This window comes from Capra hircus, chromosome 18 (genome assembly GCF_001704415.2).
Source record: "Capra hircus breed San Clemente chromosome 18, ASM170441v1, whole genome shotgun sequence".
Taxonomy (NCBI): domain Eukaryota; kingdom Metazoa; phylum Chordata; class Mammalia; order Artiodactyla; family Bovidae; genus Capra; species Capra hircus.
Genome location: NC_030825.1, coordinates 59,417,084 through 59,436,929, shown reverse-complemented (window position 1 = coordinate 59,436,929; position 19,846 = coordinate 59,417,084). Strand labels below are relative to the sequence as shown.

The window sequence follows — 19,846 nt, the reverse complement described above, 5'->3', positions numbered from 1 at the left end:
GCCAAGATCTCAGCTGTCACGAAAGGGAGGACTCAAGAGTCCTGATGCTCAGTGAGGGATCCAGAATGGAATCAACTGGGCCATCTTAAACATTCTCAAGCTGTGGACCAACACAAACTACCTGAAGGGGAATCTCTGGTCAGAGGGTACAAAACATGTGTGTCGGGAGCCATATTACACGTTACTGACAAAACGGAGGCACGGCCCCAAAGCCCTCTACTTATCCCGCAAGCACGAACAAGAATGAAGGAATTAGGTCTTGTGATTATGACTTGTTATTTCCTTTCCTCAGTAGAGCTGACTGAAAAGAATGTTAAGGTGCTTTTTGATCTTGACAGGAGCATGAGAAGGCACAAAGCCTTCTGCAGTTGTGCCCAGAGAATAATCCATAAAGTTAACCATTGACATTTGTTCAAGGATCTTTACAAAGAGTGTTCCAGGATGCTCACGTAGGCCACAGCTTGAGGCCTTGGGAAGGATTGTCATCTGAGACCTATTTGTGAACAAAATGTTTATGGCAAAGGAAGTTAGCTGAATTTAGAGTCTAGGAATAATTAAGAAATGGAGAGGCCATCATGGTCAACAAAAGAGTCCGAAATGCAGTACTTGGATGTAATCTAAAAAAGACAGAATGATCTCTGTTCGGTTCCAAGGCAAACCATTCAATATCACGGTAATCCAAACTATGCCCCAACTAGTAATGCTGAAGAAGCTGAACGTGAACGGTTCTATGAAGACTTACAAGACCTTTTAGAACTAACACCCAAAAAAGATGTTCTTTTCATTATAGGGAACTGGAATGCAAAAGCAGGAAGTCAAGAAACTTCTGGAGTAACGGGCAAATCAGGCCTTGCAATGCGGAATGAAGCAGGGCAAAGACTAATAGAGTTTTCCCAAGAAAATGCACTGGTCTTAGCAAACACCCTCTTCCAACAACACAAGAGAAGACTCTACACATGGACATCACCAGGTGGTCAACACCGAAACAAGATTGATTATATTCTTTGCAGCCAAAGATGGAGAAGCTCTATACAGTCAACAAAAACAAGACCAGGAGCTGACTGTGGCTCAGATCATGAACTCCTTATTACCAAATTCAGGCTCGAATTGAAGAAAGTAGCGAAAACCGCTAGACCATTCAGGTATGACCTAAATCAAATCCCTTATAATTATACAGTGGAAGTAAGAAATAGATTTAAGGGCCTAGATCTGATAGATAGAGTGACTGATGAATTATGGAATGAGGTTTGTGACATTCTACAGGAGACAGGGATCAGGACCATCCCCATGGAAAAGAAATGCAAAAAAGCAAACTGGCTGTCTGGGGAGGCCTTACAAATAGCTGTGAAAAGAAGACAAGCGAAAAGCAAAGGAGAAAAGGAAAGATATAAGCATCTGAATGCAGAGTTCCAAAGAATAGCAAGAAGAGATGAGAAAGCCTTCTTCAGTGATCAATGCAAAGAAATAGAAAAAAATAACAGAATGGGAAGGACTAGAGAACTCTTCAAGAAAATTAGAGATACCAAAAGAACATTTCATGCAAAGATGGGCTCGATATAGGACAGAAACGGTATGGATCTAACAGAAACGGAAGATATTAAGAAGAGGTGGCAAGAATACATAGAATAAGAGTACAAAAAAGATCTTCACAACCCAGATAATCACGATGGTGTGATCACTCATCTAGAGCCAGACATCCTGGAATGTGAAGTCAAGTGGGCTATAGAAAGCATCACGACAAACAAAGCTACTTGGAGGTGATGGAACTTCAGTTGAGCTATTTCAAATCCTGAAAGATGATACTGTGAAAGTTCTGCACTCAATATGCCAGCAAATTTGGAAAACTCAGCAGTGGCCACAGGACTGGAAAAGGTCAGTCTCCATTCCAATCCCAAAGAAAGGCAATGTCAAAGAATGCTCTAACTACCACACAATTGCACTCATCTCACATGCTAGTAAAGTAATGCTCAAAATTCTCCAAGCCAGGCTTCAGATATACATGAACCGTGAACTCCCTGATGTTCAAGCTGTTTTCAGAAAAGGCAGAGGAACCAGAGATCAAATCGCTAACATCCACTGGATCACCGGAAAAGCAAGAGAATTCCAGAAAAACATCTGTTTCTGCTTTATTGACTATGCCAAAGCCTTTGACTGTGTGGATCACAATAAACTATGGAAAATTCTGAAAGAGATGGGAATACCAGACCACCTGACCTGCCTCTTGAGAAACTTGTATGCAGGTCAGGAAGCAACAGTTAGAACTGGACATGGAACAACAGACTGGTTCCAAATAGGAAAAGGAGTATGTCAAGGCTGTATATTGTCACACTGCTTATTTAACTTCTATGCAGAGTACATCTTCAGAAATGCTGGATTAGAAGAAACACGAGCTGGAATCAAGATTACCGGGAGAAATATCAATAACCTCAGATATGCAGATGACACCACCCTTATGGCAGAAAGTGAAGAGGAACTCAAAAGCCTCTTAATGAAAGTGAAAGAGGAGAGTGAAAAAGTTGGCTTAAAGCTCAACATTCAGAAAATGAAGATCATGGCATCCGGACCTATCACTTCATGGGAAATAGATGGGAAAACAGTAGAAACAGTGTCAGATTTTATTTTGGGGGGCTCCAAAATCACTGCATATGGTGATTGCAGCCATGAAATTAAAAGATGCTTACTCCTTGGAAGAAAAGTTATGACCAACCTTGATAGCATATTCAAAAGCAGAGACATGACTTTGCCTACTAAGGTCCATCTAGTCAAGGCTATGGTTTTTCCAGTAGTCATGTATGGATGTGAGAGTTGGACTGTGAAGGCTGAGCAACGAAGAATTGATGCTTTTGAACTGTGGTGTTGGAGAAGACTCTTGCGAGTCCCTTGGACTGCAAGGAGATCCAACCAGTCCATTCTGAAGGAGATCAGCCCTGGGATTTCTTTGGAAGGAATGATGCTAAGCTGAAACTCCAGTACTTTGGGCATCTCATGGGAAGAGTTGACTCATTGGAAAAGACTCTAATGCTGGGAGGGATTGGGGGCAGGAGGACAAGGGGACGACCAAGGATGAGATGGCTGGATGGCATCACTGACTCGATGGGCGTGATTCTGAGTGAACTCTGGGATTTGATGATAGACAGGGAGGCCAGGCCTGCTGTGCTTCATTGGGTTGCAAAGAGTCAGACACGACTGAGCAACTGAACCGAACTGAACTGAAGAATAGTTAGAACCTAAAAATTTAAGGAATGTGGTAGTGCTAGCATGTTTTGCTATAGCTTATACAGATTAGGAATTTCAGAGATATTAATAGCTAGAAGCCTTTTTAGGAGGTAGTGTGCTTAGGATTCTAAGGGCAAACAGGATTTAGAAATATAAGAAATAACTGAGGAATGTGGTATGCAGCCCAACACAAGCATGAGTTACAATGTAATCACAAGTTAAAGTAAACAGGATTCTGAGAGAATTGCTGAAGCAGAAACTCTGTTTGAAGGGCAACAATGTTTTATGGAGACAATAAATCTGGGTGAGGGGAAACTGAAAATGCCAAACCTCTGACCTAATGCTTTTGTCAAAGTATAAAGGAGAACCTGAAGCTTGAAATAAACATGCAGTCCCTTACCTTGAGTCAGAGGCTGCATCATTCTCCACCGACACCGCTCATCTCTTCAGGCTGATTTCCTGGCTGCTGGAGCTGGATTCCGGGATATCTGTATGCAAAACACGTCATCAATGAAACGTGAAGCCTGGACTGAGCACCATTCAGAGAAAAGCACCTCCCAACTCTCTCTTTCTTTCCCAGCCTTACTAAGGTGTAACTAACAAAAATGGTATAAATGTACTGTGTACAAAGTGATCATGTGATAGACTCACACGATGAATAATTATATAGTGAAGTAAGTTACACATCCACCTATGACTATACTGTATTATTTCTCTCTGGGCAAATTTCAAGGATATAGAAACACTACCGGCAGCATGCAGTACCTCAGATCCCCAGAACTTACTTATTTTACAATGGAAAATCTCTACTCTTTGACTACCAGTGCCTCATTTCCCCCTCTACCCAGCTCCTGGTAACAGCCTTATTACTCGATAGCTCTATGAATTTGACAATTCTAGTTTCGACACAGGGTCTGTCCTCCTTTGCCAGGCTTATTTCACGTGGCATAATGTTCTCTAGGTTCATTCATTGTGGCATAAATGCAGGATCCTTGATTTTTATATTAATATACAGAGAAAAAATAGTTCATGAATATACAGTATACAACACTTTTGAAACCCATTCTTTTGTCAAGAGACATCTGGGCTGTATCTATGCCTTGGCTACTGCAAATCCAGTCACACTCATAGGACTGTGGACATATCCCTGAAAAACTGATTGCTTTTCCTTTGGATATCTGTCAGAAATGGGTTTGACAGAGTGTAGGCCTGTTCTATATTATTTGTTAAGGAACTTCCATTTTATTTTCCAACATAGCAGTACCATTTACATTACCACCAACAGTGCAGTTAAGATTCCGTGTTTTCTGTACTGTGCCTGTATGTGTGCTTATTTTGGGAGGGACAGGAGTGGATAAAACAGAACCCAGCCTGGTAGCTGCATCTTCTAGAGGAAAAGCCTCCAGGCTGCAGATCACTGTGGCATCACTGCCCTCTGATTTTTTGAAGACATCCTCCCCTATGTCACAGGACTTTATGACTCTTCTCAGGTTGGGCCCAGAGATCCCTACCAAGCAGTACCACCTTTTAATAAGCATTCTACGATCTTAACTTTCAGTTCAGTTCAGTTCAGTTGCTCAGTCATGTCCGACTATTTGCAACCCCATGAATCACAGCACGCCGGGCCTCCCTGTCCATCACCATCTCCCAGAGTTCACTCAGACTCAACTTCATCGAGTGCGTGATGCCATCCAGCCATTTCATCCTTGGTCAACCCCTTCTCCGCCTGCCCCCAATCCTTCCCAGCATCAGAATTTTTTCCAATGAGTCAACTCTTTGTATGAGGTGGCCAAAGTACTGGAGTTTCAGCTTTAGCATCATTCCTTCCAAAGAAATCTCAGGGCTGATCTCCTTCAGGATGGACTGGTTGGATCTCCCTGCAGTCCAAGAGACTCTCAAGAGTCTTCTCCAACACCACAGTTCAAAAGCATCAATTCTTCAGTGCTCAGCCTTCTTCACAGTCCAACTCTCACATCCATACATGACTACTGGAAAAATCATAGCCTTGACTAGACGGACCTTAGTAGGCAAAGTGATGTCTGTGCAAGGGTGTGAAGGACCCTTTGGAAGTTCCAGAGGTTAGGTGTGATTAGCCTCGAGACACCTCAGCGGAAATGGGCCTCATCTCGCCTGGAGGGGAGAACCTCCTGGATTTTCTCGAGTTGCGGCAGGTGCTCTCGACTTACGATGGGGACCTCAGGGACCCGCTCTGGTGGCCTCAGGAAAGGCCAGTCCCCATGCGAGTTGCTCGGGGGCCTCTCTAGGTTGGTCATAACTTTTCTTCCAAGGAGAAGTGTCTTTTAATTTCATGGCTGCAGTCACCATCTGCAGTGATTTTGGAGCCCAAAAAAATAAAGTCTGACACTGTTTCCCCATCTGTTTCCCATGAAGTGATGGGACCAGATGCCATGATCTTGGTTTCCTGAATGTTGAGTTTTAAGCCAACTTCCTCGCCTTCCTCTTTCACTCTCATCAAGAGTCTTTTTAGTTCCTCTTCACTTTCTACCATAAGGGTGGTGTCATCTGCATATCTGAGGTCATCGATATTTCTGCCAGCAATCTTGATTCCAGCTTGTGTTTCTTCCAGTCCAGCCTTTCTCATGATGTACTCTGCATATAAGTTAAATAAGCAGGGTGACAATATAAAGGCTTGACACGCTCCTTTTCCTATTTGGAACCAGTCTGTTTGTCCATGTCCAGTTGCTTCCTAACTGTTGCTTCCTGACCAGCCTACAGATTTCTCAAGAGGCAAATTAGGTGGTCTCGTATTCCCATCTCATTCAGAATTTTCCACAGTTTATTGTGATCCACATAGTCACAGGCTTTGGCATAGTCAATAAAGCAGAAACAGACGTTTTTCTGGAACTCTCTTGCTTTTTCGATGATCCAGCGGATGTTGGCAATTTGATCTCTGGTTCCTCTGCCTTTTCTAAAACCAGCTTGAACATCAGGGAGTTCACGGTTCACGTATATCTGAAGCCTGGCTTGGAGAATTTTGAGCATTACTTTACTAGCATGTGAGATGAGTGCAATTGTGCAGTAGTTAGAGCATTCTTTGATACTGCCTTTCTCTGGAATTGGAATGAAAACTGACCTTTTCCAGTCCTGTGGCCACTGCTGAGTTTTCCAAATTTGCTGGCATATTGAGTGCAGAACTTTCACAGCATCATCTTTCAGGATTTCAAAAAGCTCCACTGGAATTCCATCACCTCCATTAGCTTTGTTCGTAGTGATGCTTTCTAAGGCCCACTTGACTTCACATTCTAAGATGTCTGGCTCTAGATAAGTGATCACATCATCATGATTATCTGGGTCGTGAAGATCTTTTTTGTACAGTTCTTCCGTGTTTTCTTGCCACCTCTTCTTAATATCTTCTGCTTCTGTTAGGTCCAGTACTCCTATTTTCCCAGCAGGACTCAAACAAACTTACAAACTTTCATGGTGTCCAACACAGTGTCCACAGAGCCCAAAATGAGCCTCTAATGCTCTTATACAAACACAAAGCATTCCAAGCCCTGATAGCTCATGCATGAGGCAAAATACAAAAGAGGACACCCAAGGATCCGCAGACACAAGACACCATATTTTCATTTACAGTGAGTGATCCAGGTCAAACATCGAAATCTCCAAAGACCATGAAACAAAGGGATAATTCCAATGATGCACATGGCCCACTGGACCTCAGCATCTTCCAAGGAAACACTCCAGATTCTCTTGGCATCGTCCCAAATGCACATGAACCTTTCTGCACCGGAAACCCCAAGTACACAATGATACCAAAGTTGATGCAAAAAATCACCTGAGATTTTGCCTGTTACTCTATGCTGCCTGCCTGGTAAAAGAGCCAACAAAAGCCAGGGAGTGGAGTGGATGCTGGGGGCACCTGCTAGAACCAGCCCCTCAAGCCCAAGGCTCCCATCTTCCTGCACCCACAGGTGCCTGAGGGCTCAGCCGAGGCCACCGTTCTAACAGTGGGAAAGACTTCTCTTGGCTGAATGCCACGTCCTTCATTGCTGCTCACATGTGGTCACAAGTTGTCAAATCAAACCTGTGCAGGCACATATCAGCCTCAGCACTGCTGTCCTGGGGAACACGAGCTCAGGCAGTAGAACCTCAAACCACTCCATGCGGGCTCTCCAACAAACCTGCTTCCAGGTGCTCCAGCCTGAATGGAGACATTCTCCTCCAACAGATCCACACACCCCTTGTCCCTGCAACTAACTTGGGATGGGCACACGCTCCATTCACTGGGCTCACCTGGATGCCCCCAAGTACTGCCACAACCCTCGTGCAGACCCCACCAGGCTCCCTCTACTTTCCCCATTTGTCTACCTCTCCTCCCTGATGACTGGACAAAGCAAGACTAAAGCGCACAGGGGTTTCCTGGCAAAGGGGATCACAAGAGGAGTGCCCAAGAGCTACCGCCCAAAGGACACTGCACATGCAGTACGAAAATCAAGAGACTGGCCCTCCTGGGAAAGTCTGCCACCACCTGGGGACATTATGGAGTCCACGTACAAAGGCATTTGAGATCAGGAAGTCTCAAAGCAAGGGTCTCCAGGTTGATCTCCTGTTTTCTCCACCAACACCTACTTGGAAGATATTCTAGCTCTTGGGGGCGCAGGGGGCAGCATCTCCTTCTTGCCCCATTAGATTTGGATTTCTGCTCATCCTCACAGCACTGAAATCAGAACACTGACACTGACCACATGAACTCCTAGATGGCAAAGCTGCTGTCCACGATGGTGACTGGTCCTGGTTGGACAGAGCTTAGATCTGGGGGCTGCAGAGGATGAAACCCAGCAGACGAAACAGGGGGACATCTAAGCCCACTGCTTCAGGACACCAGTTCTGCAGGGCTTTTCAGGACTTCCTATATTTCTTGGCTCATCTTTTGAGTAATTAAGTAGTCACATGGGGTAAAGATCAATTACAGCTGAAATGTCCAGAACATGGGAAACATCTTCATCACCTGCCCTGTTCTCTTGGTCTTCCCTGAGGATTATTCAGCCCAACCCATAGTCCTTTCATCTAAAGACATTTCCAGTAACAGGTACTGTAGCCATGCTGGGAAGAAGAGGAACACTATAAGCCCAAAAAATAGGGGAACCAGGAAGGACTCAAAATAACCCATGAAGAGGGGCACTGATTTCTTCTGATGGCAACTGATACAGAGCCAATAAAGTTGGGTAAAATGAGAGAGACTGTTAGGAGGGGATGGGTAGATCTCTCTGAGCCTAGACTTGAAGGGTGACAAAGGGCCTGAGGCATGGTGACCTGAAGGTGAGAAAAGGAACTACAATGTCAGACAGAGAAAACGTAAATGAGACCGGGACAGGCTGAACCATAAGCAAAGGGTCAACTCCCAGGAAGAGGCTGGAGACACTGACAGGGCCCTGAGCTTGACAGAGGGCTGTGGAGAAACCGCGAGGAGTCAAGCTTTTGACCCAAGAACAATGAAAGCCAGTGGAGATCTGAATATCAGGATGTAAAAAAAAAAATCTCCCTTTAGATTTAGCCTTATTCATAGAAGTCATCTAATTCTGAGCCTGTGATCCTGCCTCCATCCTACAGTTTTCCTTTTCCTTTTTCATTCAGGGAGGACTGGGATCTATTTAAAATTCTCATTACCACTAGAAACTCCCTCCAAACCAGAACTGCCACACACAGACACACAGCCAATTGGCTAATCATTTCAGGGGTCAGTGTTGCTCAGACTCAGAGATTCCAGTCTAGTCTCTCATCTGCATGTTACAAGTGGGCTCCCTCAGGCCCAGAGAGAAGCCATTTATGAGAAGGTCTGAGCTGAGTGAAGAGAACCAGGTATAACTGAATAATGAAATGGGAGGCTGAAGGGCAAGTGGGCCAAGTTTGTCATTATTGCCCATCCCATTTAAGACCAGGAACATCTGTCATGTATCTGAGCAAAAGAAACTTTTCTTTCAAGATTGGGTCAAACTGATATCAAGCAGGTAATCCTTTATTATACGATTGCACTAAAATATTTTAAAAATACAGAATTGCAAATATACATCCACTGGTACAAAAAAACATTGTAAGGGCTCAGCTTGGAAATAGGATCTGAGCAATCTTTTTCATTATGAAGAGAGAGGCTCTGTTGGAAGTTTCCAGGTCAATCCAGCCCATCCTTCCTCATTTGCACAGAAAAGTCACAAAGGGACCTGAGGGAAACAGCTTCATATCACCGCACAGCTCACTTTTTTTCACTGATCATAGAAAATGGAGAAAACAGAACATTATACTTACCAGTTAAACTAGGTGTTTTTCTTTTTTTGAAAGGGAAGAATGAAGCATTTTGTTGGTTTTATCATGTTAAATGTTCTTTTATTTTCCCATTTCTCAAAGAAATGCCTTTAATTTCACAAGATCTAACGTCATACCTCCGTTATTCTATGGTAAAGAGCTGAGACCAGAAATATCCATTTGTGTGTGCACACATAAACACATACACACAATTCATGTCTTTGGTAAAACCACACTTGAAAATATGTCTATTTTATTATAAGATGTTGAGAAGGTAACAGGCAGGAAGGCCAGGGGTCTCCAAAATAGGCTGCAAGTGTCAGACATTTTTTGCTCTCTTAAGCAGCAGGACGAAACAAACTAGCAAGATTTTTTTCCTTCGCTATACAAATCTAAAAGGAGGTTTCTCTTAAAATACTGGATTGTCATAATGACACCTGGGGTCAGACTCTCAAGACAATCAGGACTGAAGGCGCCCGGGGGTCCCCACACAAGCTCCCGTCCTAATTACACCTGAGGAACCCCGGGTATTAGTAACTGTGGGGGGCCAATCCATATATTTCCTTTTAGATACCAGGCAACATAGTCCGTGTTTACTGAAGCCCCTGGCCCACTTCCTTCCGGATCCACTTCCATAAGGGGACTGTCTGGACGAGCCAAAGGGTATTATTTCAGTTATTCTTTATGTTGTAACTGAGATTCTCGGCTATTTTCACACGAGCTTCTGATCATGCCAGAGTCTCCCTCACCCCTTTTGGGGAGGAAGATACTGAACAAGGTCCATGCCTCTGTTTTCATAAAGATGGAGCCCTCCCTTTCTCTCCCTTTAGTTGAACAAACTGTAAATCCTAGAGTATGGGCTGATGGAAAATCTGTGGGTCAAGAACAAAATGCTATTCCTGTAGTTGTCAAGCTCAAAGACCTACCTATTTCCACATAAGAAGCAGTATCCACTGAAACCTGAGGTTAAGGGATAAAACACATCATCGAAAATTTAAAGGAACAGGGACTATTAGTTCACTGTAACAGTCCATGCAACACTCCTATTTTGGGTATAAAGAAATCAAATGGTAAATGGAGACTAGTTCAAGATTTACAAATAATAAATGAGGCTGTAGTTCCTTTATACCTCATGGTGCCTAATCCTTATACTCTATTGTCTGAAATTGCTGAATGAGCCAAATATTTCTCAGTAATTGATTTGAAGGATGCTTTCTATTCTGTGCCTTTGGCGGAGGAAAGTCAATTTCTATTTGCCTTTGAAGACCCTATGCAGCCAGCTTCTCAGTTAACCTGGACAGTTTTGCCCCCGGGATTTTGTGACAGTCCTCACTTATTTGGACAAAGTTTGTCACGGGATCTACAAAACTTTAATAGCTCCGAAGCGGTGGTGTTACAATATGTAGATGATATTTGGCTCTGTGCTGAGACAGAGGAAGCTTGTTCAGGAGCCTCAGAAGACTTATTAAACTTTCTGGCAGGCTGCAGTTATAAGGCATCAAGAGAAAAGGCTCAGCTTTGTCAACAATCTGTTAGATATCTGGGCCTAATCATATCAGAAGGGACTAGGGCCACAGGCCCTGAGAAAATTAAACCTGTACTAAATTACCCCCTACCTATGACTTTAAGACAATTGAGAAGATTTCTGGGAATCACAGGCTACTGTCATATTTGGATTCCGGGTTATGAAGAACTTGCCCAGCCTTTATATAAACTTATAGCTGAAACTCAGCAGGCCCAGACAGACAAACTGCTTTGATCTCTATATACTCAAAAGGCTTTTAAGGTTCTTCAGACTGCCCTCCTGCAAGCTACCACATTGAGCTTGCCCACAGGGTCAGGATTTAAACTGTTTGTCACTGAAAGAAAAGGCATGGCCTTGGGAATTTTGACACAAGCCCGAGGGCCTCACCAGCACCCTATTGCTTATCTAAGCAGAAAATTAGATGTAATTTCACATGGGTGGCCCCACTGCCTAAGAGTAATTGGGGCAGCGGCTTTATTAACACCTGAAGCTTTAAAAATAATTAATTAACGAAATCTTACTGTCCTGACTTCTCATGATGTGAGTGGATCTTAAATTTTAAGGTTAATATTTGGATGACAGAAAGTAGGCTTCTTAAATATCAGTCATTTTTGTTAGATGGACCAGTAACTTAGCTTAAAGTCAGTAGACATTTAGATCCTGCCACTTTCCTTCCTGAGAAGGAAAATGAAACACCTGATCACAATTGTTCCCAATTCCTAAATTTAAACTATGCAGCTTGGGAGGATCTAATGGAAACCCCATTAGACAATCCTGACATGGAAGTATTTATAGATGCCAGTTCTTTTGTTCGGGATGGAAAGCATAAAGCAGGTTACCCCATGGTGACTGCTGAACAGGTTTCAGAAACAAAATCTCTCCTCCAGGGAACCAGTGCTCAGTTAATGGAGCTTGTGGCTCTGACCCGAGCTCTAGAGTTACACAAAGGGCAGCGAGTAAATATCTACATGGATTCTAAGTATGCTTATTTGACTATACATGCTCATGCTGCAATATGGAAAGAAAGACAGTTTAAAACAGCAACCGGAGAACCTATTAAGCATTTCAAAGAGATTGAGAGGAGTGGAGCTATGCTGCTGCTAAGTCGCTTCAGTTGTGTCCAACTCTGTGCGATCCCATAGACGACAGCCCACCAGGCTCCCCTGTCCCTGGGATTCTCCAAGCAAGAACACTGGAGTGGGTTGCCATTTCCTTCTCCAGTGCATAAAAGTGAAAAGTGAAAGTGAAGTCGCTCAGTCGTGTCTGACTCTTAGTGACCCATGGACTGCAGCCTACCAGGCTCCTCTGTCCATGGGATTTTTCAGGCAAGAGTACTGGAGTGGGGTGCCATTGCCTTCTCCGTTTAACTGCTATATATTATCCTAAAGAAGTAGCTGTTTTGCATTGCAAAGGGCACAGCAGGAATGGGAGTAAAGCAGCTGAAGGTAATCAGCTGGCTGACTCTCAAGCCAGAAAAGCTGGCACTTTATGAAACCCCTTCACTGTAGATGCCTTTGATCTGGACAGATCCTGTGGAACAGGAAAAACCGTAAAATACTGAGGAAGAATTAGAAAGATATGAGAAAAGACGAGCAAAGATTACAGATAAAGGATGGTTACAGTCTGAGGATGGGCGATTAATAATTCCTGAAAATGCTCAATGGAAAATTCTTAAGGATTTACACCAATTTTCATTTGGGTGCAGAGAGTACTTACCAGATGGCTTCTCGTTTGTTTGAAGGTAAAAATGTAATGATAACTTTAAAGAACATTACCAAAAGGTGTGAGGTTCATCAGAAACATAACCCAAAGACTGAGAATTAGCAATATCTGGATTACAACGAAATGGAAAGTATCCTGGAGAGGGCTGGGAAATTGATTTTACTCCTAGGCCAAAAGCTAATTGATATTCTTGCTTACAAGTTTGGGTAGATGCTTTTACTGGATGGATGGAGGCTTTTCCCTGTCATAGTAAGCAGCGTAAGGAGGTTATAAAGATTTTAATCCATGAAATTATCCCCAGGTTTGGGCTGCCATGGAGTCTTCAGAGTGACAATGGCTCCGCATTTAAAGCTGCTCTAACTCAGCAGGTATCTAAACCTCTAGAAATAGAATATCACTTACACTGTTCCTGGAGACCCCAATCCTCAGGAAAGGTTGAAAAATCTAATGACATTATCAAAAGACATCTGCGCAAATTAACTCAAAAAAAGCAGGACAATGGATTAAAGTCCTACCCACAGCTTCAATGAGGGCTTGAACTGCCCCCCAAAAGGAGGGAATTTCCCCCTTTGAAGGTATTTATTGAAGGACTTTCTTATGCACAGATGTTATAGATCCTGAAGCCTTGGAATTAACTAGTTATGTAACTCAGCTCTCAGCTTTTCAACAGGCAATAACAGAACTCAGGGCGAGGACTCCTGACCCAGCCTCTGAGTCAAGCAAGCCTCTATTTGAGACAGGAACCGAGGGCCTCATTAAAACATTGGAATCTGGGGGCCCATCCCTTGAGCCCCTCTGGGAAGGCCCTTACCAGATTATTCTTTCTTCTTCCACAGCTGTCAAAGTGCCAGGAATTTATTCGTGGGTACATTTCACTTGAGTTAAGAGGTGGCACCCTGACCAGAACTAAGTAACTTCATTTTATGTTTCTACTTTCTATGCTATGACTTTGTACTTTTCAGATGGACTTGATAATCTACGTGAGTCTACTTCTGCTGACTCCAAAAATCCTGAGTGTGCCGTTTGATCCTCAAGACAATGCCTTCATGCCCTGGGCTCACTCCTACGCTGCATTCCACAACTGCGGAATGCTCCCCTCTTCATGATGAAAGGCTTTTGTGGTGGACATCTCCACTTCAAGAAAAAGACTTTCTCCATCTCTCCGAATACCTTCCACAACAATCATATGTGATGCCTCTTCTTCATCTGATGACATCTACCAACCCTAAAATGGACTGGTGCACCACTTTGTACTTTAACTATGGACATAACGTGACTTTTAATTTTGATTATACATTGTCTCGGTTTAATGACTATTTCACTACACATAAGGCAAATAGGTCTGGATCTAATGGTTTTTTACCTGACGTTTATCAAATATGGGATGAGGTTATATGGCTAACTCCTGAAAAAGGACGTCTAGTATCTACTGCCCCTATATCCTGAGAACAAACAGAGCTAATCCCAAAAGTTAACCAACAACTTCATTACAATGATTGGAAACAATTGGGATTTTTGCCTCAGGAAGTATGCAACATAATCATTCCCATGTTTTCCAACCCCAATTCAGGTCCTCCCTTTGTCTGGCCAGGCACTAACTGGGACTGGATATCTCAGTCAGCTGGCTTGCTCCAAACGGGACCTATTGGATATGTGGCTCTTACCTATAGGCATGGCCTCCCCTTGGTTGGATAGGGAGATGCACCCTGGGTCTAGCCTTTACTCACGGCTTTATATTTTCAGAGCTTCCAGAAAAGTCTGCTACTTTACCCCACCTTAAAACTTGGTGGGCAAGGTCTGTACTTCACTGATATGATTATTTGGTTACAGTCTTTGTTCCCTTTTTGGGAACTACAGATGATATGCTACGAGTGGATGCTTTGACTAATTTTACTCAACAGGCATTACAAGATTCTCAAAAAGCTATTTCAGCTCTTAATGCTGAACAAGAACAAATTAGAAAGGTGGTTTTACAAAACAGATTGTCTTTAGATATTCTGACAGCTGTGCAAGGAGGAACGTGTGCTATTATTCATACCCAATACTGTACATATATACCTGATATGAGCACTAATGTTATTCATTTTACTAAACACATGAACAAGATGATTGGGGCTATGGATATTCCTGAAGCCTCAATTGCCTCATTTTTAGGAGATGTTAACTAGTGCCCCATGGTGGAAAACTATCTTACTTACAATAATTCTGATTGTTTTGTTTTTGCTGTTTGCTCCCTGCATCTGTAACTGTGTAACTGGATTTGTTTCTAGTTGCATGAAAGCTTTTAAGTTACAAATGGCTGTGTTAGGGGAAGCACACTGATTGAAACCCCCCTCCCTGGCCAGGCACCATAGTAACCATTTGCATGAGTTGTTTTATGACAGGAGATCCTGATAAGGAATACCGAACTAATGAACCACCACCAAACTGAAGAGTTCGGGAAAGGTCGAAAGGAGACAGGGAGTGTCTGTCCACTTCCCAGAATCTCTCTCGCTAGCATCCATCTTGGCTGAGAGATGCGTGCCCCACCAGGAAAGACTCCGAATTAGAATGATTGGCCAAAGACCACCCAGAAACTAATCTCACCACCTTAAAATCCAAGACTGCGGACAGTGTGGCAGAGCAGTTCTCCTGGGTTCCCTTACCCTGTTGCTCTCTACCCAAGTGCCCTTCCCAATGAAATCTCTTGTTTGTCAGCACATATGTCTCCTCGGACAGTGTATTTCCAACTGTTAGACAAGAGCTCAGTTTCGGACCCTGGAAGGGATCCCCCTTCCTGAAATAGTTGCTCAAACTCCTGCTAATGCTACAGCTGCTTCCAACTACCATTTGGGGGCCCTGGATCAGACATCTTCGGTATGAGGGTTAGGAGAATACGTTGCCTCACCAACTTAGGGACAATGCCCCTTTTCAGCTCGGAAGCACTTATGAAATGAGAATGATGCCCCTTTTCCCTAGGCAACATAATTCTTCTAAAAGAAAAGGGGGGACTGACAGGGTAACAGGCAGGAAGGCCAGGGGTCTCCAAATGGAGGAAATAGGCTGTGTCAGACATTTTTATCTCTCTTAAGTGGCAGGAGGAAACAAACTAGCGATACTTTTTTCCTTCTATATACAAATTTAAAAGGTTTCTCTTAACATATGTGTTGCCATAATGACACCTGGTTTCACCTGAAGTTAACTATTCTCAAACCTTGAGTTAACCAATGCATTTTTCTTACGGAAATGTTAGTCTTAAGTTATGTGAATGGACTATGCACTTACCCCAGACTCTGTCTTCAAGTCAGTTCCGCCTAATGGCTCAGAACCTACTTCACAAACCAGTATGTTATACTCACATATTGTTCCCCTAACCTATGTAAACAAAACTATTTGTATGGTAATCTGCCCTTCAACAAGATTCAAGTTAATCATTTTACGGCCTAGGATGAATCATCTGCTGCCAAGATTATCCCAAAATGCATTTTATAGATGAGGGGCCTGGTGGCATTCTGAGTGTTAAAACCTTCCTTTCCTTCATTAACAGACTGCTAGTGACTATAATGGCACCCCACTCCAATACTCTTGCCTAGAAAATCCCATGTATGGTGGAGCATGGAAGGCTGCAGTCGATGGGGTCACTAAGGAGTCTAAGAGTCGGACACGACTAAGTGATTTCACTTTCACTTTTCACTTTCATGCATTGGAGAAGGAAATGGCAACCCATGCCAGTATTCTTGCCTGGAGAATCCCAGGGACAGAGGAGTCTGTTGGGCTGCCGTCTATGGGGTCACACAGAGTCGGACACGACTGACACAACTTAGCAGCAGAAGCAGCCCCTCCATTCTGAACCCTCTTCCACCTCCCTCCTCACAAGATCTCTCTGGGTTGTTCCAGAGCACTGGCTTTGGGTGCCCTGCTTCGTGCATTGAACTGGCACTGATAATTCTGTTTTACACATGGTAATTTACATGTTTCAGTGCTATTCTCTCAAATCATCCCACCCTCACCTTCTCCCACTAAGTCCAAAAGTCTGTTCTTTACATCTCTGTCTCCCTTTGTTGCCCTGCATGTAGGATCACTGGTACCATCTTTCTACATTCCATATACATGCATTAATATACAGCATTTGTCTTTCTCTTCTGACTTATTTCACTCTGTATAATAGACTCTAGGCTCATCTACCTCACTAGCACTGATAAACGAGGTGACATTTTTGCTAAGTATGGCACAAGACAGTCTAAGATGATTTACTACTTACCAAAGAAAATTTCAAACGTATGAGAATGAAGGGAAGAAAGCACTCAGGCAAGGAATGAATCTGGGAAAAATTTTGAAAAAAAAGAACTGGAGAATTATTTTTAACCTAAAAATCTGGTGTCAAAGTTTAAAAAATGTGGAGAATAACCATATTTAGAAAAGGATGATAAGAGTAGAATACTGGAAACTAAAAAAACTTATTTTCTGAAGTTAAAAATCAGTACAGAAACTGAAAGAATTAAGACCTTTTCCAAGCTACAAAAAGCACCATTCATAAAGAAAGGAGAAACTGTGAATCAGTTTCAAAAAAAAAAGTGTTTCCATTAAAAATGCTACCCAATAATGATACAGTGGATAAGAATCTGCCTGACAATGCAGGGGACATGGGTTCATCCCTGGTTCACCAAGATCCCACAAGTACAAGCATCTAAGCCTGTGCACAACTACTGAGCCTGTGCTTTAGAACCTGGGAGCCACCTCCTGAGGCACGGCAAGCCCAGCCAAAAAAATTCATTTAAAAAAAAAAAAGCTACCACAGAGTGACACTCTAGAGTCAGTCATTTCTTGCCCCAGGTCTCTTCTTCCCTGACCTCTATCTTATGATAGGACAAGGGAAGGGGGTCACTCACAGCTCAGTCAATCAAGCCACTGCCCCAGGCTCAACAGGGTTTGCAAATGAAAGTCATCTTCTGCCACAAGTAATAAATTAAGACACAAGCCTTATAGACAGGAGTTTTGGAATTCTCATCCTCCTCTGCATAACTAAAAAGATCATCTGTATCCAAACGGCTGGCCACACCTGCATAGAGCTTACCCCTCTGTTCACCTATCTCCCTATTTCATCTGGGTCTTAGTGTCTCTTTTTCTCCCTCTCTGCTCTCCTGCTGTTCGAGTCCTATTTCCTCCTCAAACGTGTCCTGTCCTCAGGCTGCTGCAATCGTTCCCCCTCGAAATGCTCTCTCTCTCCAACCTTCCTGAGTCTTTCAAATATCCATACCTATGTCTGCCTCTTTCTTTCCCCATTTCGGCTCTGTCTCTGCGCTGCAAATTACTCCGCTTCTCTCGCTGTGACTCTCCCTTCCTCCCACTCTCTGGCAGGCCATGTGGCTATGCTTCCTTCCAGCACTTTCTTCCTCTGCTCCTTACCTTTCTCTGCCAGCACCTTAAAACGGTCACCTCAGATTGAGACTTGAACCTTTGTGGCAGGACTAACCGGCAGGCTACTGTGCATATTTGGAATTTCCGGGTTTATGAAGAACTTGCCCAGCCTTTATATAAACTTATAGCTGAAACTCAGCAGGCCCAGACAGACAAACTGCTTTGATCTCTATATACTCAAAAGGCTTTAAGGTTCTTCAGACTGCCCTCCTGCAAGCTACCCACATTGAGCTTGCCCACAGGGTCAGGATTTAAACTGTTTGTCACTGAAAGAAAAGCATGGCCTTGGGAATTTGACACAAGCCCGGGGCCTCACCAGCACCCTATTCCTTATCTAAGCAGAAATTAGATGTAATTTCACATGGGTGGCCCCATGCCTAAGAGTAATTGGGGCAGCGGCTTATTAACACCTGAAGCCTTTAAAAATAATTAATTAACGAAATCTTACTGTCCTGACTTCTCATGATGTGAGTGGATCTTAAATTTAAGGTTAATATTTGGATGACAAGAAGTAGGCTTCTTAAATATCAGTCATTTTTGTTAGATGGACCAGTAACTTAGCTTAAAGTCAGTAGACATTTAGATCCTGCCACTTTCCTTCCTGAGAAGGAAAATGAAACACCTGATCACAATTGTTCCCAATTCCTAAATTTAAACTATGCAGCTTGGAGGATCTAATGGAACCCCACTTAGACAATCCTGACATGGAAGTATTTATAGATGCCAGTTCTTTTGTTCGGGATGGAAAGCATAAAGCAGTTACCCCATGGTGACTGCTGAACAGGTTTCAGAAACAAAATCTCTCCTCCAGGGAACCAGTGCTCAGTTAATGGAGCCTTGTGGCTTCTGACCCGAGCTCTAGAGTTACACAAAGGCAGCGAGTAAATATCTACATGGATTCTAAGTATGCTTATTTGACTATACATGCTCATGCTGCAATATGGAAAGAAAGACAGTTTAAAACAGCAACGCGAGAACCTATTAAGCATTTCAAAGAGATTGAGAGGATGTGGAGCTATGCTGCTGCTAAGTCGCTTCAGTTGTGTCCAACTCTGTGCGATCCCATAGACGACAGCCACCAGGCTCCCCTGTCCCTGGGATTCTCCAAGAAGAACACTGGAGTGGTTGCCATTTCCTTCTCCAGTGCATAAAAGTGAAAAGGAAAGTGAAGTCGACTCAGCTCGTGTCTGACTCTTAGTGACCCATGGACTGCAGCCTACCAGGCTCCTCTGTCCATGGGATTTTTCCAGGCAAGAGTACTGGAGTGGGGTGCCATTGCCTTCTCCGTTTAACTGCTATATATTATCCTAAAGAAGTAGCTGTTTTGCATTGCAAAGGGCACAGCAGGAATGGGAGTAAAGCAGCTGAAGGTAATCAGCTGGCTACTCTCAAGCCAGAAAAGCTGGCACTTTATGAAACCCCTTCACTGTAGATGCCTTTGATCTGGACAGATCCTGTGGAACAGGAAAAACCGTAAAATACTGAGGAAGAATTAGAAAGATATGAGAAAAGACGAGCAAAGATTACAGATAAAGGATGGTTACAGTCTGAGGATGGGCGATTAATAATTCCTGAAAATGCTCAATGGAAAATTCTTAAGGATTTACACCATTTTCATTTGGGTGCAGAGAGTACTTACCAGATGGCTTCTCTTTGTTTTGAAGGTAAAAATGTAATGATAACTTTAAAGAACATTACCAAAAGGTGTGAGGTTCATCAGAA

At 43.2% G+C, this 19,846-nt stretch overlaps 1 long non-coding RNA gene across 1 annotated transcript in view; it reads right to left on the bottom strand.

Annotated features, from left to right (window-relative positions):
- LOC108638018 overlaps window positions 1-19,846 on the bottom strand; it is a 40,874-nt gene that overhangs the window by 7,594 nt on the left and 13,434 nt on the right. Inside the window, exons 2-3 of the long non-coding RNA XR_001919550.1 lie at window positions 16,968-17,027; window positions 3,617-3,704 (exon numbers count right to left, since the gene is read on the bottom strand). This is a non-coding gene — a long non-coding RNA (uncharacterized LOC108638018). The remainder of the gene's footprint in view (window positions 1-3,616; window positions 3,705-16,967; window positions 17,028-19,846) is intronic.